This window comes from Hyla sarda, chromosome 1 (assembly GCF_029499605.1).
Source record: "Hyla sarda isolate aHylSar1 chromosome 1, aHylSar1.hap1, whole genome shotgun sequence".
Taxonomy (NCBI): domain Eukaryota; kingdom Metazoa; phylum Chordata; class Amphibia; order Anura; family Hylidae; genus Hyla; species Hyla sarda.
This window is the reverse complement of record NC_079189.1, coordinates 255,892,022-255,911,573: the sequence shown is the minus strand read 5'-3', so window position 1 is coordinate 255,911,573 and position 19,552 is coordinate 255,892,022. Positions and strand designations below refer to the sequence as shown.

At 50.2% G+C, this 19,552-nt stretch overlaps 13 pseudogenes; 2 read left to right on the top strand and 11 right to left on the bottom strand.

Moving 5' to 3' along the window:
- Positions 1–263: 263 nt before the first annotated feature.
- On the top strand, positions 264–383 carry LOC130352587 (5S ribosomal RNA; annotated as a pseudogene).
- A 75-nt stretch (positions 384–458) lies between these two features.
- LOC130329096 (5S ribosomal RNA) lies at positions 459–578 on the top strand (annotated as a pseudogene).
- Positions 579–2,879: 2,301 nt separating this feature from the next.
- On the bottom strand, positions 2,880–2,999 carry LOC130315618 (5S ribosomal RNA; annotated as a pseudogene).
- A 1,455-nt stretch (positions 3,000–4,454) lies between these two features.
- LOC130318966 (5S ribosomal RNA) lies at positions 4,455–4,574 on the bottom strand (annotated as a pseudogene).
- A 682-nt stretch (positions 4,575–5,256) lies between these two features.
- On the bottom strand, positions 5,257–5,376 carry LOC130348228 (5S ribosomal RNA; annotated as a pseudogene).
- A 1,074-nt stretch (positions 5,377–6,450) lies between these two features.
- On the bottom strand, positions 6,451–6,570 carry LOC130321416 (5S ribosomal RNA; annotated as a pseudogene).
- A 681-nt stretch (positions 6,571–7,251) lies between these two features.
- LOC130353138 (5S ribosomal RNA) lies at positions 7,252–7,371 on the bottom strand (annotated as a pseudogene).
- A 2,633-nt stretch (positions 7,372–10,004) lies between these two features.
- Positions 10,005–10,124, bottom strand: LOC130334970 (5S ribosomal RNA; annotated as a pseudogene).
- Positions 10,125–11,190: 1,066 nt separating this feature from the next.
- On the bottom strand, positions 11,191–11,310 carry LOC130352346 (5S ribosomal RNA; annotated as a pseudogene).
- A 2,612-nt stretch (positions 11,311–13,922) lies between these two features.
- Positions 13,923–14,042, bottom strand: LOC130352290 (5S ribosomal RNA; annotated as a pseudogene).
- Positions 14,043–16,518: 2,476 nt separating this feature from the next.
- Positions 16,519–16,638, bottom strand: LOC130317885 (5S ribosomal RNA; annotated as a pseudogene).
- Positions 16,639–16,916: 278 nt separating this feature from the next.
- Positions 16,917–17,036, bottom strand: LOC130334338 (5S ribosomal RNA; annotated as a pseudogene).
- Positions 17,037–18,512: 1,476 nt separating this feature from the next.
- LOC130317874 (5S ribosomal RNA) lies at positions 18,513–18,632 on the bottom strand (annotated as a pseudogene).
- Between the last annotated feature and the right edge of the window lie 920 nt (positions 18,633–19,552).

The following is a 19,552-nucleotide window of genomic DNA, read 5'->3' as shown; positions in this document are numbered from 1 at the left end:
CTTTCCGATTCCGAAAAGGATTTATTGATGCTTAAATCCACAGTATACAAGGTGTGAAGCTGTCGACGGCCATCCTAAGCTTAACGCGCCTGCTCTCATCAGATCGCAGACTGGTACAGATCTTAGGGCCCGGTAAGTACCGGCATGGGACACTGGCTGGGAATCCCGGCTGCCGTTGACATTTTGCTCTGTTGCCGCCTTCCGTTCCGATTCCGAAAAGGTTTTATTGATGCTTAAATGCACAGTATAAAGGGCGAGAAGCTGTCAACGGCCATCCTAAGCTGAACGCGCCTGCTCTCGTCAGATCGCAGACTGCTACCCAGCTTAGGGCCCGGTAAGTACCAGCATGGGAGACTGGCTGGGAATCCCGGGTGCAGTTGACATATTGCTCTGTTTCTGCTCCGATTCCGAAAATTATTTATTGATGCTTAAATCCACAGTATACAAAGTGTGAAGCTGTCAACGGCCATCCTAAGCTGAACGCACCTGCTCTCGTCAGATCGCAGACTGCTACCCAGCTTAGGGCCCGGTAAGTACCAGCATGGGAGACTGGCTGGGAATCCCGGGTGCAGTTGACATTTTGCTCTGTTTCTGCTCCGATTCCGAAAATTATTTATTGATGCTTAAATCCACAGTATACAAAGTGTGAAGCTGTCAACGGCCATCCTAAGCTGAACGCGCCTGCTCTCGTCAGATCGCAGACTGCTACCCAGCTTAGGGCCTGGTAAGTACCAGCATGGGAGACTGGCTGGGAATCCCGGGTGCAGTAGACATTTTGCTCTTTTTCTGCTCCGATTCCGAAAATTATTTATTGATGCTTAAATCCACAGTATACAAAGTGTGAAGCTGTCAACGGCCATCCTAAGCTGAACGCGCCTGCTCTCGTCAGATCGCAGACTGCTACCCAGCTTAGGGCCTGGTAAGTACCAGCATGGGAGACTGGATTGGAATCTTGGGTGCAGTTGACATTTTAATCTGTTGCCGCCTTTCGCTCCGATTCGGAAAAGGATTTATTGATGCTTAAATCCACAATATACAGGGTGTGAAGCTGTCAACGGCCATCCTAAGCCTGAACGTGCCTGCTCTCCTCAGATCACAGACTGCTGCCCTGCAGTTACCGGCATGGGAGACTGGCTGGCAATCCAAGGTGCCATTGACATTTTGCTCTGTTGCCGCCTTCCTCTCCGATTAATAAAAATATTTATTGATGCTTAAATCCACAATATACAATGCGTGAAGATGTCAACGGCCATCCTAAGCTGAACGCGCCTGCTCTCGTCAGATCGCAGACTGCTACCCATCTTAGGGCCCGGTAAGTACCGGCATGGGACACTGGCTGGGAATCCCGGCTGCCGTTGACATTTTGCTCTGTTGCCGCCTTCCGTTCCGATTCCGAAAAGGATTTATTGATGCTTAAATGCACAGTATACACAGTGTGAAGCTTTCACCGGCCATCCTAAGCTGAACGCCCCTGCTTTCTTCAGATCGCAGACTGCTACCCAGCTTAGGACCTGGTAAGTGCCAGCATGGGAGACTGGCTGGGAATCCCGGGTGCAGTTGACATTTTAATCTGTTGCCGCCTTCCGCTCCAATTCGGAAAAGGATTTATTGATGTTTAAATCCCCAATATACAGGGTGTGAAGCTGTCAACAGCCATCCTAAGCTGAACGCACCTGCTCTCGTCACATCGCAGACTGCTACCCAGCTTAGGGCCCGGTAAGTACCAGCATGGGAGACTGGCTGGGAATCCCAGGTGTCGTTGACATTTTGCTCTGTTGCCGCCTTACGCTCCGATTCCGAAAAGGATTTATTGATGCTTAAATCCACAGTATACAGGGTGTGAAGATGTCAACGGAGAGGAAGGCGGCAAGAGAGCAAAATGTCAATGGCACCTTGTATTGCCAGCCAGTCTCCCATGCAGGTAACTGCCGGGCAGCAGTCTGTGATCTGAGGAGAGCAGGCACGTTCAGGCTTAGGATGGCCGTTGACAGCTTCACACCCTGTACATTGTGGATTTAAGCATCAATAAATCCTTTTCCGAATCGGAGCGGAAGGCGGCAACAGATTAAAATGTCAACTGCACCCGGGATTCCCAGCCAGTCTCCCATGCAGGTACTTACCAGACCCTAAGCTGGGTAGCAGTCTGCGATCTGACGAGAGCAGGCGCGTTCAGCTTAGGATGGCCGTTGACAGCTTCACACTTTGTATACTGCGGATTTAAGCATCAATAAATAATTTTCGGAATCGGAGCAGAAACAGAGCAAAATGTCAACTGCACCCGGGATTCCCAGCCAGTCTCCCATGCTGGTACTTACCAGGCCCGAAGCTGGGTAGCAGTCTGCGATCTGACGAGAACAGGCGCATTCAGCTTAGGATGGCCGTAGACATGTTCACACCCTGTATACTGTGGATTTAAGCATCAATAAATCCTTTTCGGAATCGGAGCGTAAGGCGGCAATAGAGCAAAATGTCAACGACACCTGGGATTCCCAGCCAGTCTCCCATGCTGGTACTTACTGGGCCCTCAGCTGGGTAGCAGTCTGCGATCTGACGAGAGCAGGCACGTTCAGCTTAGGATGGCCGTTGTCAGCTTCTCGCCCTTTATACTGTGCATTTAAGCATCAATAAATCCTTTTCGGAATCGGAAACGGAAACGGAAGGCGGCAACAGAGCAAAATGTCAACGGCAGCCGGGATTCCCAGCCAGTGTCCCATGCCGGTACTTACCGGGCCCTAAGATCTGTACCAGTCTGCGATCTGACAAGAGCAGGCGCGTTAAGCTTAGGATGGCCGTCGACAGCTTCACACCTTGTATACTGTGTATTTAAGCATCAATAAATTCTTTTCGGAATCGGAGCGGAAGGCAGCAATAGAGCAAAATGTCAACGGCACCCGGGATTCCCAGCCAGTCTCCCATGCCAGTACTTACCGGGCCCTAAGCTGGGTAGCAGTCTGCGATCTGACGAGAGCAGGCGCGTTCAGCTTAGGATGGCCATTGACAGCTTCATGCTTTTTATACTGTGCATTTAAGCATCAATAAATCCTTTTCGGAATCGGAGAGGAAGGCGGCAACAGAGCAAAATGTCAATAGCACCTTGGATTGCCAGCCAGTCTCCCATGCTCGTACTTGCCGGGCAGCAGTCTGCGATCTGACAAGAACAGGCACATTCAGCTTAGGATAGCCGTAGACGGCTTCACACCCTGTATACTGTGGATTTAAGCATCAATAAATCCTTTTCGGAATCGGAGCGGAAGGCGGCTACAGAGCAAAATGTCAACAACACCTTGGATTCCCAGCCAGTCTCCCATGCTGGTACTTACCGGGCCCTAAGCTGGGTAGCAGTCTGCGATCTGACAAGAGCAGGCGCGTTCAGCTTAGGATGGCCGTTGACAGTTTCACGCCCTTTATACTGTGCATTTAAGCATCAATAAATCCTTTTCCAAATCGGAGCGGAAGGCGGCAACAGATTAAAATGTCAACTGCACCCGGGATTCCCAGCCAGTCTCCCATGCTGGTACTTACCAGGCCCTAAGCTGGGTAGCAGTCTGCGATCTGACGAGAACAGGCGCGTTCAGCTTAGGATGGCCATTGACAGCTTTATGCTTTTTATACTGTGCATTTAAGCATCAATAAATCCTTTTCGGAATCGGAACGGAAGGCGGCAACAGAGCAAAATGTCAACTGCACCCGGGATTCCCAGCCAGTCTGCCATGCCGGTACTTACTGGGCCCTAAGCTGGGTAGCAGTCTGCGATCTGACGAGAGCAGGCACGTTCAGCTTAGGATGGCCGTTGACATCTTCACGCCTTGTATATTGTGGATTTAAGCATCAATAAATATTTTTATTAATCGGAGAGGAAGGCGGCAACAGAGCAAAATGGCAATGGCACCTTGGATTGCCAGCCAGTCTCCCATGCCGGTATCTGCCGGGCAGCAGTCTGCGATCTGAGGAGAGCAGGCACGTTCAGGCTTAGGATGGCCGTTGACAGCTTCACACCCTGTACATTGTGGATTTAAGCATCAATAAATCCTTTTCGGAATCGGACCGGAAGGCGGCAACAGATTAAAATGTCAACTGCACCCGGGATTCCCAGCCAGTCTACCATGCTGGTACTTACCAGGCCCTAAGCTGGGTAGCAGTCTGCAATCTGACGAGAGCAGGCGCGTTCAGCTTAGGATGGCCGTTGACAGCTTCACACTTTGTAAACTGTGGATTTAAGCATCAATAAATAATTTTCGGAATCGGAACAAAATATCATCTGCACTCGGGATTCCAAGCCAGTCTCCCATGCTGGTACTTACCAGGCCCGAAGCTGGGTAGCAGTCTGCGATCTGACGAGAACAGGCGCATTCAGCTTAGGATGGCCGTAGACATCTTCACACCCTGTATACTGTGGATTTAACCATCAATAAATCCTTTTCGGAATCGGAGCGTAAGGCGGCAACAGAGCAAAATGTCAACGACACCTGGGATTCCCAGCCAGTCTCCCATGCTGGTACTTACCAGGCCCTAAGCTGGGTAGCAGTCTGCGATCTGACGAGAGCAGGCGCGTTCAGCTTAGGATGGCCGTCGACAGCTTCACACCTTGTATACTGTGGATTTAAGCATCAATAAATTATTTTCGGAATCGGAGCGGAAGGCAGCAATAGAGCAAAATGTCAACGGCAACCGGGATTCCCAGCCAGTCTCCCATGCCAGTACTTACCGGGCCCTAAGCTGAGTAGCAGTATGCGATCTGACGAGAGCAGGCGCGTTCAGGTTAGGATGGCCATTGACAGCTTCATGCTTTTTATACTGTGCATTTAAGCATCAATAAATCCTTTTCGGAATCGGAACAGAAGGCGGCAACAGAGCAAAATGTCAACTGCACCCGGGATTCCCAGCCAGTCTCCAATACCGGTACTTACTGGGCCCTAAGCTGCGTAGCAGTCTGCGGTCTGACGAGAGCAGGCGCGTTCAGCTGAGGATGGCCGTTGACATCTTCACGCCTTGTATACTGTGGATTTAAGCATCAATAAATATTTTTTTTAATCGGAGAGGAAGGCGGCAACAGAGCAAAATGTCAATAGCACCTTGGATTGCCAGCCAGTCTCCCATGCCCGTACTTGCCGGGCAGCAGTCTGCGATCTGACAAGAAAAGGCACATTCAGCTTAGGATAGCCGTAGACGGCTTCACACCCTGTATACTGTGGATTTAAGCATCAATAAATCCTTTTCGGAATCGGAGCAAAATGTCTACAGAGCTACAGAGCAAAATGTCAACAACACCTGAGATTCCCAGCCAGTCTCCCACGCTGGTACTTACCGGGCCCTAAGCTGGGTAGCAGTCTGCGATCTGACGAGAGCAGGCGCGTTCAGCTTAGGATGGCCGTTGACAGCTTCACGCCCTTTATACTGTGCATTTAAGCATCAATAAATCCTTTTCCGAATCGGAGCGGAAGGCGGCAACAGATTAAAATGTCAACTGCACCCGGGATTCCAAGCCAGTCTCCCATGCCAGTACTTACCGGGCCCTAAGCTTAGTAGCAGTCTGCTATCTGACAAGAGCAGGCGCGTTCAGCTTAGGATGGCCATTGACAGCTTCATGCTTTTTATACTGTGCATTTAAGCATCAATAAATCCTTTTCCGAATCGGAGCGGAAGGCGGCAACAGATTAAAATGTCAACTGCACCCGGGATTCCCAGCCAGTGTCCCATGCTGGTACTTACCAGGCCCTAAGCAGGGTAGCAGTCTGCGATCTGACGAGAGCAGGCGCGTTCAGCTTAGGATGGCCGTTGACAGCTTCACGCCCTTTATACTGTGCATTTAAGCATCAATAAATCCTTTTCGGAATCGGAACGGAAGGCTGCAACAGAGCAAAATGTCAACTGCACACGGGATTCCCAACCACTCTCCCATGCCGGTAGTTACTGGGCCCTAAGCTGGGTAGCAGTCTGCGATCTGACGAGAGCAGGCGCGTTCAGCTTAGGATGGCCGTTGACAGCTTCACACTTTGTATACTGTGGATTTAAGCATCAATAAATAATTTTCGGAATCGGAGCAAAATGTCAACTGCACCCAGGATTCCCAGCCAGTCTCCCATGCTGGTACTTACAAGGCCCTAAGCTGGATAGCAGTCTGCGCTCTGACGAGAACAGGCGCAATCAGCTTAGGATGGCCGTTGATAGCTTCTCGCCCTTTATACTGTGCATTTAAGCATCAATAAATCCTTTTCGGAATCGGAACGGAAGGCGGCAACAGAGCAAAATGTCAACGGCAGCCGGGATTCCCAGCCAGTGTCCCATGCCGGTACTTACCGGGCCCTAAGATCTGTACCAGTCTGCGATCTGACGAGAGCAGGCGCGTTAAGCTTAGGATGGCCGTCGACAGCTTCACACCTTGTATACTGTGGATTTAAGCATCAATAAATTCTTTTCGGAATCGGAGCGGAAGACAGCAATAGAGCAAAATGTCTACGGCACCTGGGATTCCCAGCCAGTCTCCCATGCCAGTACTTACCGGGCCCTAAGCTGGGTAGCAGTCTGCGATCTGACGAGAGCAGGCGCGTTCAGCTTAGGATGGCCATTGACAGCTTCATGCTTTTTATACTGTGCATTTAAGCATCAATAAATCCTTTTCGGAATCGGAGAGGAAGGCGGTAACAGAGCAAAATGTCAATAGCACCTTGGATTGCCAGCCAGTCTCCCATGCCCTTACTTGCCGGGCAGCAGTCTGCGATCTGACAAGAACAGGCACATTCAGCTTAGGATAGCCGTAGACGGCTTCACACCCTGTATACTGTGGATTTAAGCATCAATAAATCCTTTTCGGAAACGAAGCGGAAGGCGGCTACAGAGCAAAATGTCAACAACACCTGGGATTCCCAGCCAGTCTCCCATGCTGGTACTTATCGGGCCCTAAGCTGGGTAGCAGTCTGCGATCTGACAAGAGCAGGCGCGTTCAGCTTAGGATGGCCGTTGACAGCTTCACGCCCTTTATACTGTGCATTTAAGCATCAATAAATCCTTTTCGGAATCGGAACGGAACGGAAGGCGGCAACAGAGCAAAATGTCAACGGCAGCCGGGATTCCCAGCCAGTCTCCCATGCCGGTACTTACCGGGCCCTAAGATCTGTACCAGTCTGCGATCTGACGAGAGCAGGCGCGTTAAGCTTAGGATGGCCGTCGACAGCTTCACACCTTGTATACTGTGGATTTAAGCATCAATAAATTATTTTCGGAATCGGAGCGGAAGGCAGCAATAGGGCAAAATGTCAACGGCAACCGGGATTCCCAGCCAGTCTCCCATGCCAGTACTTACCGGGCCCTAAGCTGGGTAGCAGTCTGCGATCTGATGAGAGCAGGCGCATTCAGCTTAGGATGGCCATTGACAGCTTCATGATTTTTATACTGTGCATTTAAGCATCATTAAATCCTTTTCGGAATCGTAGAGGAAGGCGGCAACAGAGCAAAATGTCAATAGCACTTTGGATTGCCAGCCAGTCTCCCATGCCCGTACTTGCTGGGCAGCAGTCTGCGATCTGACAAGAACAGGCACATTCAGCTTAGGATAGCCGTAGACGGCTTCACACCCTGTATACTGTGGATTTAAGCATCAATAAATCCTTTTCGGAATCGGAGCGGAAGGCGGCTATAGAGCAAAATGTCAACAACACCTGGGATTCCCAGCCAGTCTCCCATGCTGGTACTTACCGGGTCCTAATCTGGGTAGCAGTCTGCGATCTGACGAGAGCAGGCGCGTTCAGCTTAGGACGGCCGTTGACATCTTCACACCCTGTATATTGTGGATTTAAGCATCAATAAATATTTTTATTAATCGGAGAAGAAGGTGGCAACAGAGCAAAATGTCAATGGCACCTTGGATTGCCAGCCAGTCTCCCATGCCGGTATCTGCCGGGCAGCAGTCTGCGATCTGAGGAGAGCAGGCACGTTCAGGCTTAGGATGGCCGTTGACAGCTTCACACCCTGTATATTGTGGATTTAAGCATCAATAAATCCTTTTCCGAATCGGAGCGGAAGGCGGCAACAGATTAAAATGTCAACTGCACCCGGGATTCCAGCCAGTCTACCATGCTGGTACTTACCAGGCCCTAAGCTGTGTATCAGTCTGCGATCTGACGAGAGCAGGCGCGTTCAACTTAGGATGGCCGTTGACAGCTTCACACCCTGTATACTGTGCATTTAAGCATCAATAAATCCTTTTCGGAATCGGAACGGAAGGCGGCAAAAGAGCAAAATGTAAACTGCACCCGGGATTCCCAGCCAGTCTCCCATGCCGGTACTTACTGGGCCCTAAGCTGGGTAGCAGTCTGCGATCTGACGAGAGCAGGCGCGTTAAGCTTAGGATGGCCATTGACAGCTTCATGCTTTTTATACTGTGCATTTAAGCATCAATAAATACTTTTCGGAATCAGAACGGAAGGCGGCAACAGAGCATAATTTCAAATGCACCCGGGATTCCCAGCCAGTCTCCCATGCCGGTACTTACTGGGCCCTAAGCTGGGTAGCAGTCTGCGATCTGACGAGAGCAGGCGCGTTCAGCTTAGGATGGCCGTTGACATCATCCCGCCTTGTATATTGTGATTTTAAGCATCAATAAATATTTTTATTAATCGGAGAGGAAGACGGCAACAGAGCAAAATGTCAATGGCACCTTGGATTGCCAGCCAGTCTCCCATGCCGGTAACTGCCAGGCAGTAGTCTGCGATCTGAGGAGAGCAGGCACTTTCAGGCTTAGGATGGCCGTTGACAGCTTCACACCCTGTGTATTGTGGATTTAAGCATCAATAAATCCTTTTCGGAATCGGAACGGAAGGCGGCAACAGAGCAAAATGTCAACGGCAGCCGGGATTCCCAGCCAGTGTCCCATGCCGGTACTTACCGGGCCCTAAGATCTGTACCAGTCTGCGATCTGACGAGAGCAGGCGCGTTAAGCTTAGGATGGCCGTCGACAGCTTCACACCTTGTATACTGTGGATTTAAGCATCAATAAATTATTTTCGGAATCGGAGCGGAAGGCAGCAATAGAGCAAAATGTCAACAGCAACCGGGATTCCCAGCCAGTCTCCCATGCCACTACTTACCGGGCCCTAAGCTAAGTAGCAGTCTGCGATCTGACTAAAGCAGGCGCGTTCAGCTTAGGATGGCCATTGACAGCTTCATGATTTTTATACTGTGCATTTAAGCATCAATAAATCCTTTTCGGAATCGGAACGGAAGGCGGCAACAGAGCAAAATTTCAACTGCACCCGGGATTCCCAGCCAGTCTTCCATGCCGGTACTTACTGGGCCCTAAGCTGGGTAGCAGTCTGCGATCTGACGAGAGCAGGCGCGTTCAGCTTAGGATGGCCATTAACAGCTTCATGCTTTTTATACTGTGCATTTAAGCATCAATAAATCCTTTTCAGAATCGGAACGGAAGGCGGCAACAGAGCATAATGTCAACTGCACACGGGATTCCCAGCCAGTCTCCCATGCCGGTACTTACTGGGCCCTAAGCTGGGTAGCAGTCTGCGATCTGACAAGAGCAGGCGCGTTCAGCTTAGGATGGCCGTTGACATCTTCACACCTTGTATATTGTGAATTTAAGCATCAATAAATATTTTTATTAATCGGAGAGCAAGGCGGCAACAGAGCAAAATGTCAATGGCACCTTGGATTGCCAGCCAGTCACCCATGCTGGTAACTGCCGGGCAGTAGTCTGCGATCTGAGGAGAGCAGGCACGTTCCGGCTTAGGATGGCCGTTGACAGCTTCACACCCTGTGTATTGTGGATTTAAGCATCAATAAATCCTTTTCCGAATCGGAGCGGAAGGCGGCGATCTGACGAGAGCAGGCGCGTTCAGCTTAGGATGGCCGTTGACAGCTTCTCGCCCTTTATACTGTGCATTTAGGCATCAATAAGCTTAGGATGGCCGTCAACAGCTTCACACCTTGTATACTGTGGATTTAAGCATCAATAAATTCTTTTCGGAATCGGAGCGGAAGGCAGCAATAGAGCAAAATGTCAACGGCACCTGGGATTCCCAGCCAGTCTCCCATGCCAGTACTTACCGGGCCCTAAGCTGGGTAGCAGTCTGCGATCTGACGAGAGCAGGCGCGTTCAGCTTAGGATGGCCATTGACAGATTCATGCTTTTTATACTGTGCATTTAAGCATCAATAAATCCTTTTCGGAATCGGAGAGTAAGGCGGCAACAGAGCAAAATGTCAATAGCACCTTGGATTGCCAGCCAGTCTCCCATGCCCGTACTTGCCGGGCAGCAGTCTGCGATCTGACAAGAACAGGCACATTCAGCTTAGGATAGCCGTAGACGGCTTCACACCCTGTATACTGTGGATTTAAGCATCAATAAATCCTTTTCGGAATCGAAGCGGAAGGCGGTTACAGAGCAAAATGTCAACAACACCTGGGATTCCCAGCCAGTCTCCCATGCTGGTACTTACCGGGCCCTAAGCTGGGTAGCAGTCTGCGATCTGACGAGAGCAGGCATGTTCAGCTTAGGATGGCCGTTGTAAGCTTCACATTTTGTATACTGTGGATTTAAGCATCAATAAATAATTTTCGGAATCGGAGCAGAAACAGAGCAAAATGTCAACTGCTCCCGGGATTCCCAGCCAGCCTCCCATGCCGATACTTACCAGGCCCGAAGCTGGGTAGCAGTCTGCGATCTGACAAGAACAGGCGCATTCAGCTTAGGATGGCCGTAGACATTTTCACACCCTGTATACTGTGGATTTAAGCATCAATAAATCCTTTTCGGAATCGGAGCGTAAGGCGGCAACAGAGCAAAATGTCAACGACACCTGGGATTCCCAGCCAGTCTCCCATGCTGGTACTTACCGAGCCCTAAGCTGGGTTGCAGTCTGCGATCTGACGAGAGCAGGCGCGTTCAGCTTAGGATTGCCGTTGACAGGTTCACACTTTGTATACTGTGGATTTAAGCATCAATAAATAATTTTCGGAATCGGAGCAGAAACAGAGCAAAATGTCAACTGCACTGGGGATTCCCAGCCAGTCTCCAATGCTGGTACTTACCAGGCCCGAAGCTGGGTAGCAGTCTGCGATCTGACGAGAACAGGCGCATTCAGCTTAGGATGGCCGTAGACATCTTCATACCCTGTATACTGTGGATTTAAGCATCAATAAATCCTTTTCGGAATCGGAGCGTAAGGCGGCAACAGAGCAAAATGTCAACGACATCTGGTATTCCCAGCCAGTCTCCCATGCTGGTACTTACCAGGCCCTAAGCTGGGTAGCAGTCTGCGATCTGACGAGAGCAGGCGCGTTCAGCTTAGGATGGCCGTTGACAGCTTCACACTTTGTATATTGTGGATTTAAGCATCAATAAATATTTTTTTAATCGGAGAGGAAGGCGGCAACAGAGCAAAATGTCAATGGCACCTTGGATTGCCAGCCAGTCTCCCATGCCTGTAACTGCCGGGCAGCAGTCTGCGATCTGAGGAGAGCAGGTACGTTCAGGCTTAGGATGGCCGTTGACAGCTTCACACCCTGTATTTTGTGGATTTAAGCATCAATAAATCCTTTTCCGTATCGGAGCGGAAGGCGGCAACAGATTAAAATGTCAACTGCACCCTGGATTCCCAGCCAGTCTCCCATGCTGGTACTTACCAGGCCCTAAGCTGGGTAGCAGTCTGCGATCTGACGAGAGCAGGCGCGTTCAGCTTAGGATGGCCGTTGACAGCTTCACACTTTGTATACTGTGGATTTAAGCATCAATAAAAAAAATTCGGAATCGGAGCAGAAACAGAGCAAAATGTCAACTGCACCCGGGATTCCCAGCCAGTCTCCCATGCTGGTACTTACCAGGCCCGAAGCTGGGTAGCAGTCTGCGATCTGACGAGAGCAGGCGCGTTCAGCTTAGGATGGCCATTGACAGCTTCATGCTTTTTATACTGTGCATTTAAGCATCAATAAATCCTTTTCGGAATTGGAACGGAAGGCGGCAACAGAGCAAAATGTCAACGGCAGCCGGGATTCCCAGCCAGTGTCCCATGCCGGTACTTACCGGGCCCTAAGATCTGTACCAGTCTGCGATCTGACGAGAGCAGGCGCGTTAAGCTTAGGATGGCCGTCGACAGCTTCACACCTTGTATACTGTGGATTTAAGCATCAATAAATTATTTTCGGAATCGGAGCGGAAGGCAGCAATAGAGCAAAATATCAACGGCACCCGGGATTCTTAAGCTGGGTAGCAGTCTGCGATCTGACGAGAGCAGGCGCGTTCAGCTTAGGATGGCCGTTGACATCTTCACGCCTTGTATACTGTGGATTTAAGCATCAATAAATATTTTTTTTAATCGGAGAGGAAGGCGGCAACAGATCAAAATGTCAATAGCACCTTGGATTGCCAGCCAGTCTCCCATGCCCGTACTTGCCGGGCAGCAGTCTGTGATCTGACAAGAACAGGCGCATTCAGCTTAGGATAGCCGTAGACGACTTCACACCCTGTATATTGTGGATTTAAGCATCAATAAATATTTTTTTAATCGGAGAGGAAGGCGGCAACAGAGCAAAATGTCAATGGCACCTTGGATTGCCAGCCAGTCTCCCATGCCGGTAACTGCCGGGCAGCAGTCTGCGATCTGAGGAGAGCAGGTACGTTCAGGCTTAGGATGGCCGTTGACAGCTTCACACCCTGTATTTTGTGGATTTAAGCATCAATAAATCCTTTTCCGTATCGGAGCGGAAGGCGGCAACAGATTAAAATGTCAACTGCACCCTGGATTCCCAGCCAGTCTCCCATGCCAGTACTTACCGGGCCCTAAGCTGGGTAGCAGTCTGCGATCTGACGAGAGCAGGCGCGTTCAGCTTAGAATGGCCATTGACAGCTTCATGCTTTTTATACTGTGCATTTAAGCATCAATAAATCCTTTTCGGAATCGGAACGGAAGGCGGCAACAGAGCAAAATGTCAACTGCACCCGGGATTCCCAGCCAGTCTCCCATGCCGGTACTTACTGGGCCCTAAGCTGGGTAGCAGTCTGCGATCTGACGAGAGCAGGCGCGTTCAGCTTAGGATGGCCGTTGACATCTTCACGCCTTGTATATTGTGGATTTAAGCATCAATAAATATTTTTTTAATCGGAAAGGAAGGCGGCAACAGAGCAAAATGTCAATGGCACCTTGGATTGCCAGCCAGTCTCCCATGCCGGTAACTGCCGGGCAGCAGTTTGCGATCTGAGGAGAGCAGGCACGTTCAGGCTTAGGATGGCTGTTGACAGCTTCACACCCTGTATATTGTGGATTTAAGCATCAATAAATCCTTTTCCGAATCGGAGCGGAAGGCGGCAACAGATTAAAATGTCAACTGCACCCGGGATTCCCAGCCAGTCTCCCATGCTGGTACTTACCAGGACCTAAGCTGGGTAGCAGTCTGCGATCTGACGAGAGCAGGCGCGTTCAGCTTAGGATGGCCGTTGACAGCTTCACACTTTGTATACTGTGGATTTAAGCATCAATAAATAATTTTCGGAATCGGAGCAGAAACAGAGCAAAATGGCAGCTGCACCCGGGATTCCCAGCCAGTCTCCCTTGCTGGTACTTACCAGGCCTGAAGCTGGGTAGCAGTCTGCGATCTGACGAGAACAGGCGCGTTCAGCTTAGGATGGCCGTTGACAGCTTCTCGCCCTTTATACTGTGCATTTAGGCATCAATAAATCCTTTTCGGAATTGGAACGGAAGGCGGCAACAGAGCAAAATGTCAACGGCAGCCGGGATTCCCAGCCAGTGTCCCATGCCGGTACTTACCGATCCCTAAGATCTGTACCAGTCTGCGATCTGACGAGAGCAGGCGCGTTAAGCTTAGGATGGCCGTCGACAGCTTCACACCTTGTATACTGTGGATTTAAGCATCAATAAATTATTTTCGGAATCGGAGCGGAAGGCAGCAATAGAGCAAAATATCAACAGCACCCAGGATTCCCAGCCAGTCTCCCATGCCAGTACTTACCGGGCCCTAAGCTGGGTAGCAGTCTGCGATCTGACGAGAGCAGGCGCGTTCAGCTTAGGATGGCCGTTGACATCTTCATGCCTTGTATACTGTGGATTTAAGCATCAATAAATATTTTTTTTTTAATCGGAGAGGAAGGCGGCAACAGATCAAAATGTCAATAGCACCTTGGATTGCCAGCCAGTCTCCCATGCCCGTACTTGCCGGGCAGCAGTCTGCGATCTGACAAGAACAGGCGCATTCAGCTTAGGATAGCCGTAGACGGCTTCACACCCTGTATATTGTGGATTTAAGCATCAATAAATCCTTTTCGGAATCGGAGCAAAATGTCTACAGAGCTACAGAGCAAAATGTCAACAACACCTGAGATTCCCAGCCAGTCTCCCATGCTGGTACTTACCGGGCCCTAAGCTGGGTAGCAGTCTGCGATCTGGCGAGAGCAGGCGCGTTCAGCTTAGGATGGCCGTTGACAGCTTCACACTTTGTATACTGTGCATTTAAGCATCAATAAATCCTTTTCGGAATCGGAACGGAAGGCGGCAACAGAGCAAAATGTCGACGGCAGCCGGGATTCCCAGCCAGTGTCCCATGCCAGTACTTACTGGGCCCTAAGATCTGTACCAGTTTCCGATCTGACGAGAGCAGGCGCGTTAAGCTTAGGATGGCCGTCGACAGCTTCACACCTTGTATACTGTGGATTTAAGCATCAATAAATTATTTTCGGAATCGGAGCGGAAGGCGGCAACAGAGCAAAATGTCAACTGCACCCGGGATTCCCAGCCAGTCTCCCATGCCGGTACTTACTGGGCCCTAAGCTGGGTAGCAGTCTGCGATCTGACGAGAGCAGGCGCGTTCAGCTTAGGATGGCCGTTGACATCTTCACGCCTTGTATATTGTGGATTTAAGCATCAATAAATATTTTTTTAATTGGAGAGGAAGGCGGCAACAGAGCAAAATGTCAATGGCACCTTGGATTGCCAGCCAGTCTCCCATGCCGGTAACTGCCGGGCAGCAGTCTGCGATCTGAGGAGAGCAGGCACGTTCAGGCTTAGGATGGCCGTTGACAGCTTCACACCCTGTATATTGTGGATTTAAGCATCAATAAATCCTTTTCCGAATCGGAGCGGAAGGCGGCAACAGATTAAAATGTCAACTGCACCCGGGATTCCCAGCCAGTCTCCCATGCTGGTACTTACCATGCCCTAAGCTGGGTAGCAGTCTGCGATCTGATGAGAGCAAGCGCGTTCAGCTTAGGATGGCCGTTGACAGCTTCACACTTTGTATACTGTGGATTTAAGCATCAATAAATAATTTTCGGAATCGGAGCAGAAACAGAGCAAAATGTCAACTGCACCCGGTATTCCCAGCAAGTCTCCCATGCTGGTACTTACCAGGCCCGAAGCTGGGTAGCAGTCTGCGATCTGACGAGAACAGGCGCATTCAGCTTAGGATGGCCATAGACATTTTCACACCCTGTATACTGTGGATTTAAGCATCAATAAATCCTTTTCGGAATCGGAGCGTAAGGCGGCAACAGAGCAAAATGTCAACGACACCTGGGATTCCCAGCCAGTCTCCCATGCTGGTACTTACCGGGCCCTAAGCTGGGTAGCAGTCTGCGATCTGACGAGATCAGGCACGTTCAGCTTAGGATGGCCGTTTACAGCTTCACGCCCTTTATACTGTGCATTTAAGCATCAATAAATCCTTTTCCGAATCGAAGCGGAAGGCGGCAACAGATTAAAATGTCAACTGCACCCGGGATTCCCAGCCAGTCTCCCATGCTGGTACTTACCAGGCTCTAAGCTGGGTAGCAGTCTGCGATCTGATGAGAGCAGGCGCGTTCAGCTTAAGATGGCCATTGACAGCTTCACACTTTGTATACTGTGGATTTAAGTATCAATAAAAAAAATTCGGAATCGGAGCAGAAACAGAGCAAAATGTCAACTGCACCCGGTATTCCCAGCCAGTCTCTAATGCTGGTACTTACCAGGCCCGAAGCTGGGTAGCAGTCTGCGATCTGACGAGAACAGGCGCATTCAGCTTAGGATGGCCATAGACGTCTTCACACCCTGTATACTGTGGATTTAAGCATCAATAAATCCTTTTCGGAATCGGAGCGGAAGGCGGCAACAGAGCAAAATGTCAACGACACCTGGGATTCCCAGCCAGTCTCCCATGCTGGTACTTACCGGGCCCTAAGCTGGGTAGCAGTCTGCGATCTGACGAGAGCAGGCGCGTTCAGCTTAGGATGGCTGTTGACAGCTTCTCGCCCTTTATACTGTGCATTTAGGCATCAATAAATCCTTTTCCGAATTGGAACGAAAGGCGGCAACAGAGCAAAATGTCAACGGCAGCCGGGATTGCCAGTCAGTGTCCCATGCCGGTACTTACCGGGCCCTAAGATCTGTACCAGTCTGCGATCTGACGAGAGCAGGCGCGTTAAGCTTAGGATGGCCGTCGACAGCTTCACACCTTGTATACTGTGGATTTAAGCATCAATAAATTATTTTCGGAATCGGAGCGGAAGGCAGCAATAGAGCAAAATATCAACGGCACCCGGGATTCCCAGCCAGTCTCCCATGCCAGTACTTACCGGGCCCTAAGCTGGGTAGCAGTCTGCGATCTGACGAGAGCAGGCGCGTTCAGCTTAGGATGGCCGTTGACATCTTAATGCCTTGTATACTGTGCATTTAAGCATCAATAAATATTTTTTTTAATCGGAGAGGAAGGCGGCAACAGATCAAAATGTCAATAGCACCTTGGATTGCCAGCCAGTCTCCCATGCCCGTACTTGCTGGGCAGCAGTCTGCGATCTGACAAGAACAGGCGCATTCAGCTTAGGATAGCCGTAGACGGCTTCACACCCTGTATATTGTGGATTTAAGCATCAATAAATCCTTTTCGGAATCGGAGCAAAATGTCTACAGAGCTACAGAGCAAAATGTCAACAACACCTGAGATTCCCAGCCAGTCTCCCATGCTGGTACTTACCGGGCCCTAAGCTGGGTAGCAGTCTGCGATCTGACGAGAGCAGGCGCGTTCAGCTTAGGATGGCCGTTGACAGCTTCACACTTTGTATACTGTGCATTTAAGCATCAATAAATCCTTTTCGGAATCGGAACGGAAGGCGGCAACAGAGCAAAATGTCAACGGCAGCCGGGATTCCCAGCCAGTGTCCCATGCCGGTACTTACCGGGCCCTAAGATCTGTACCAGTCTGCGATCTGACGAGAGCAGGCGCGTTAAGCTTAGGATGGCCGTCGACAGCTTCACACCTTGTATATTGTGGATTTAAGCATCAATAAATTATTTTCCGAATCGGAGCGGAAGGCGGCAACAGAGCAAAATGTCAACTGCACCCGGGATTCCCAGCCAGTCTCCCATGCCGGTACTTACTGGGCCCTAAGCTGGGTAGCAGTCTGCGATCTGACGAGAGCAGGCGTGTTCAGTTAGGATGGCCGTTGACATCTTCACGCCTTGTATATTGTGGATTTAAGCATCAATAAATATTTTTTTCATCGGAGAGGAAGGCGGCAACAGAGCAAAATGTCAATGGCACCTTGGATTGCCAGCCAGTCTCCCATGCTGGTAACTGCCGGGCAGCAGTCTGCGATCTGGGGAGAGCAGGCACGTTCAGGCTTAGGATGGCCGTTGACAGCTTCACACCCTGTATATTGTGGATTTAAGCATCAATAAATCCTTTTCCGAATCAGAGCGGAAGGCGGCAACAGATTAAAATGTCAACTGCACCCGGGATTCCCAGCCAGTCTCCCATGCTGGTACTTACCAGGCCCTAAGCTGGGTAGCAGTCTGCAATCTGATGAGAGCAGGCGCGTTCAGCTTAGGATGGCCATTGACAGCTTCACACTTTGTATACTGTGGATTTAAGCATCAATAAAAAAAATTCGGAATCGGAGCAGAAACAGAGCAAAATGTCAACTGCACCCGGTAATCCCAGCCAGTCTCCTATGCTGGTATTTACCAGGCCCGAAGCTGGGTAGCAGTCTGCGATCTGACGAGAACAGGCGCATTTAGCTTAGAATGGCCGTAGACATCTTCACACCCTGTATACTGTGGATTTAAGCATCAATAAATCCTTTTCGGAATCGGAGCGGAAGGCGGCAACAGAGCAAAATGTCAACGACACCTGGGATTCCCAGCCAGTCTCCCATGCTGGTACTTACCGGGCCCTAAGCTGGGTAGCAGTCTGCGATCTGTCGAGAGCAGGCGCGTTCAGCTAAGGATGGCCGTTGACAGCTTCTCGCCCTTTATACTGTGCATTTAGGCATCAATAAATCCTTTTCGGAATTGGAATGGAAGGCGGCAACAGAGCAAAATGTCAACGGCAGCCGGGATTCCCAGCCAGTGTCCCATGCCGGTACTTACCGGGCCCTAAGATCTGTACCAGTCTGCGATCTGACGAGAGCAGGCGCGTTAAGCTTAGGATGGCCGTCGACAGCTTCACACCTTGTATACTGTGGATTTAAGCATCAATAAATTATTTTCGGAATCGGAGCGGAAGGCAGCAATAGAGCAAAATATCAACGGCACCCGGGATTCCCAGCCAGTCTCCCATGCCAGTACTTACCGGGCCCTAAGCTGGGTAGCAGTCTGCGATCTGACGAGAGCAGGCGCGTTCAGCTTAGGATGGCCGTTGACATCTTCAAGCCTTGTATACTGTGGATTTAAGCATCAATAAATATTTTTTTTAATCGGAGAGGAAGGCGGCAACAGATCAAAATGTCAATAGCACCTTGGATTGCCAGCCAGTCTCCCATGCCCGTACTTGCCGGGCAGCAGTCTGCGATCTGACAAGAACAGGCGCATTCAGCTTAGGATAGCCGTAGACGGCTTCACACCCTGTACATTGTGGATTTAAGCATCAATAAATCCTTTTCGGAATCGGAGCAAAATGTCTACAGAGATACAGAGCAAAATGTCAACAACACCTGAGATTCCCAGCCAGTCTCCCATGCTGGTACTTACCAGGCCCTAAGCTGGGTAGCAGTCTGCGATCTGGCGAGAGCAGGCGCGTTCAGCTTAGGATGGCCGTTGACAGCTTCACACTTTGTATACTGTGCATTTAAGCATCAATAAATCCTTTTCGGAATCGGAACGGAAGGCGGCAACAGAGCAAAATGTCGACGGCAGCCGGGATTCCCAGCCAGTGTCCCATGCCGGTACTTACCGGGCCCTAAGATCTGTACCAGTCTGCGATCTGACGAGAGCAGGCGCGTTAAGCTTAGGATGGCCGTCGACAGCTTCACACCTTGTATACTGTGGATTTAAGCATCAATAAATTATTTTCGGAATCGGAGCGGAAGGCGGCAACAGAGCAAAATGTCAACTGCACCCGGGATTCCCAGCCAGTCTCCCATGCCGGTACTTACTGGGCCCTAAGCTTGGTAGCAGTCTGCGATCTGACGAGAGCAGGCACGTTCAGCTTAGGATGGCCGTTGACATCTTCACGCCTTGTATATTGTGGATTTAAGCATCAATAAATATTTTTTTAATCGGAGAGGAAGGCGGCAACAGAGCAAAATGTCAATGGCACCTTGGATTGCCAGCCAGTCTCCCAT